At 33.1% G+C, this 4,113-nt stretch overlaps 1 long non-coding RNA gene across 1 annotated transcript; it reads left to right on the forward strand.

The window, feature by feature from the left end:
• The first annotated feature begins 372 nt into the window (after positions 1-372).
• LOC106294008 lies at positions 373-1,948 on the forward strand. Its single transcript, XR_001260707.1, has 3 exons — positions 373-461; positions 775-904; positions 1,555-1,948. It is a non-coding gene; the product is annotated as an uncharacterized LOC106294008 (long non-coding RNA).
• Positions 1,949-4,113: the final 2,165 nt, after the last annotated feature.

The raw sequence follows: 4,113 nt of genomic DNA on the forward strand, positions 1-4,113 counted from the left end.
GTTGTTTCAGTGTTTGAGGAAGGGCAATTTTTTTTTTAAAACTATATAAATATAAAATTAAAAATTTAAATTAAAATTTTAAATTGAAATAATAGAATAAAAAATATATATTTTAATTTCTAGAGAAATTAGGGTTTATATACATCATTTCAACCATAATTTACGAACTATCCGATCACTACTTCATGCACTGTACATTTTAATTTAATACCATATTAACCCTATCACACTACACATCTATATCCTACCACCCTACCCTCTTACATAAACCTAGGTCGCATTTTATGTCAGATCATAGCCACACTAACACGTTAGCAATATATATTATAATTAATAATCACTCCTTTTTACGACCAAAAACAAGAGAGAGAAGAGAAATCGAGAAGTCGCCATTTTTAGATATAATTAGGAAAGAAGAGACGCCATTCTCCGCAACCCAGTATCCCAACTTCTCATAATCTGTAAGTAAAATCCTAATATTCTCTAACTTTAAAGTTCGATTTGATCGATATTGTTGGTGTCTGCTAGAAAAAAAAAAAAAAAAGATAAAACCTCTCTGTCCCAAGCTAGTGTTACATTTCCTGGATATCTTGACGCGATTCAACACGTCCTTATGGTCGTTGTCCCTTTTATTAAAGAAGTTGTTCAGCCTCCTGAATCTGTGGTTTTGGTCGAGTCTGATAGCGAGTCCGAGTCCGTCCTTATGGTCGTTGTCCCTTTGATTAAAGAAAATTTTCGGCCTTCTGAATATGTGGTTTTGGTCGAGTCTGATAGCAAGTCCGAGTCCGCATCAGATGACGTGGAAACCACTCAAGAAGAAAGCGCTGATAACAGCCCTCCTTCCAAGGTTGTTCGATAATGCATCAACCCAGCTCACACTAAGTTAATAGACGAAGAGTGCAAGGTACATGAATAATTACCTGATACCTCTATTTATAAGATGACAACCATACGTATAAAGGTACTTAACATCCATCCCTGTACATAATTGGTATTAATCTTGTTTGGCATTTCACTCAGCAAGGTAGTTGGTAACTTGTTCTATAATCACTAACCTCTTGTGTAGCGTATTATATGGTATGCCCAATTATAGCGGCTAACAAATTGCTTGCCTAGTTAGTTGAGATTTATGATAATAGAAGATGCTAACAATCCCTTTCATGGTTGCATACCCGAGTTACATCCATCACTGAAAACATAACAGACGCAGAATTTTCTTGGGCAGACTGGTATAAAGTATACATTTTTCCTTAGATGAGTTACATGTTCGTATACGCTAAGTTTTTTCCTATTCGTAAACATTGGGGGAGTATACTAGATACACTTTCAGATAGTAACGAGATGTTCAAAATGGTAGGGTCTAATCTTATTGCTGCCTGCTAACATTGGTTCTAACTCCCGTGTTAGTAACCGCTAATCTAACTATAATCAACACAGACGGTTATGGTATCCACGTTAACATAGTAGTGGCTAATCTTATTGTTTCCTGCTAACCTAGGTTCGTAACTATTATTTTATTTAATTACTGCTAATCTATTTATAAAAACATCGCAGGTGGAAGTTGTATTCATGTTACAAGAACCAAATCATTGTGGTGAAGAATTTGGCTGGGATGATGAGATAGAGGATGACCTGGTGGAAAACCTTGTGGTGAAGACTTTGGCACAGTTTGCATTGCCCGCAGCGGCAACAACTAGCCTTGTTGGTGTCCCGATATATATATATCTAGTTGGAGCTCTACAATTTCACTTCATGCTTTATCTTCTAGACTATTTCATAATCCGTAGGTTGTCTGAACTTTGAGTCATGTAATATTGCGTTGTTGTCTTTTGAATTTGCATGAACCTCTGCATTTAATTACATATGCATGGTCTCATATAGTAGTTCTCGCTAAAAAGACCTCATTACTATGTGGTAAATTAGTAAGGGATAAATCAGATGAGTAGTGGTTAAGTAGGAAGATCTCAGTGTTTCTATGTACATTAAAATAGAAACTCTGGGGTAAGCCCAGTGTAAGTTTTGTTCACTAGACAATTCATAGTTAACTAGTATACTTATATAATGTTATGCGTCAACACTAATAAATTTGTTAACACTGCCAGACCAAACTTTGAGTTAGCCAATATTATGCAGTAACTTGTCACACTAATCGTATCCAAAATGTTGACATCAATATGGTATGCCTTAGAAACTGTTTTTTAATCGATGCTACCAACACTGTGTAGCTCAGAGTTTGTGTATTAGATATTAATTTCAAAAAAATATCATTTGTACTTCCAATATTATACGTTAACATTCATTGTTACCTGTAAGCTATATGTAGAGTAAGCCATATATAGTTATTATGCCTCTGGAAGAGGTAGCGTACAACATCATTGTTACCTATGATGACCTACACTAAAGTTAAACACGAACAACATTATTATCACGGCAACGCCATTAATGAGAATCATTACAGATCTAAAAAGGTTAGCAATTTATTGAGCTTGGAGTTTGTTATTTGTACAAATCTTTTGTTGTGATGGGATCGAGAACACTGTAAACAGAGTTCATCAATTTTCTACAACTCAATATTACAGTTTTTGTTTTCTCTCGAAGCTTTTAAGGTTGTATAAGCGTAGAGATTAATCGAATATACATACCTTATAGACGTTAATACCAATCAACTCCAGCCCAATATATTGATTGCTTAATATTATTTTTTTGGTAGTCGATTACTTAATATTTTTACAATATTTTCTGCAGATTTCATGTACCGGAGGGCGCATATATCAACCAGGCTGGGAGAAATCCACAAGCAGGCCTACGATCAACAGTTACCTAGATTACTATAGGAGCTATTTCACAAAATCTGCAAATAATCAACATGGCCTAATCACAAGGGCATATTCACCGGACCAAGTAAATTAATGTATAATGAATTTAGTTTCTGAGCGTTTAGGGTACTTTGCTAATTTCGATCAGCTTTGGGTATATCCAACAAATTGTCTCTATTTTCTATTATAATACTTTAAAACAAAAATATTTTTAAAAACAATTTATAGTACAATTTTGTAAATATAATTTTTAATATTTTTATAATTATATAAAATGTAAATAATGTTAATTTATTATTTAACAACTGATGCATTTGGTAGTTAACCAGTCATAAATATCCTGCAAATGCAACAATTTCTAATTGTTGTCCCTGTTGTACCAATCTTCTATATATTAATCTTCTATATATTAATTAAGGAGCATTATTTAAGTTAACATTGCTCACTGGTGACGTGTCATTACCACAGCTCACCTCACAGAAAAAACTAATAAATACATACTTACTAAGAAATTGGACCGTTTGCAAAATATGCCAATGACCAATTAATATACGAGCACCTATCATTTATATGGTTTTCAATTATCAAACGTGTGTAACCGGTTAAATAAAGGTTAAATAAAAGGACCGGTACACTTTAAATTATTAATTAGTAAGCTTCTTCTTATACTTCATCACGTGCATTTATATTTATACTAGGTGGACCGTCCGCACGCATGTGCGGACATTAATAATTAATATTAAATTAATAATTACATATTTACAACTATATAATACTTATGTTACATGTATGTGGTTAATATGAAAGATTTAATGTTACATATTGATATTTATACTATGTTCATATGAACAATAAATACATTAGAACGTTTAGATTAAAAATTTCAGTGTTTCGTATAAACAATATGAGTTATGGAAAATTCAAAGTACCTTAAGTCCATATAGTAGAGAAACCAGACCTTAAGACCAAGGATTCGAGTTCTGTCTAGATTAAGGTAAAACTCACACATCATATAAGATCATATTTCCCATGTCTTGAGTGCCAGATCATCATGAAGAGTGCACTCAATTTTCTTAGCACCAACATCTTTTCAGTCTATTGAAAGCACTGTCCCATTAGATTCCACCTGTTGATTGTGCAAAACTACAAAAGAATCAATCAAAATGCCAAAAACATTGTAATCTCCATGAGAGAAGAAAGACTAAATAGGAATATAAATAGATAGATATTCACAAATGATTTGCTCTAGTACTCCTCATATCCTCATCAGAATTCAAATATATCTCACGGAAGAACT

The sequence above is a fragment of the Brassica oleracea genome, chromosome C5 (genome assembly GCF_000695525.1).
Source record: "Brassica oleracea var. oleracea cultivar TO1000 chromosome C5, BOL, whole genome shotgun sequence".
NCBI lineage: Eukaryota > Viridiplantae > Streptophyta > Magnoliopsida > Brassicales > Brassicaceae > Brassica > Brassica oleracea.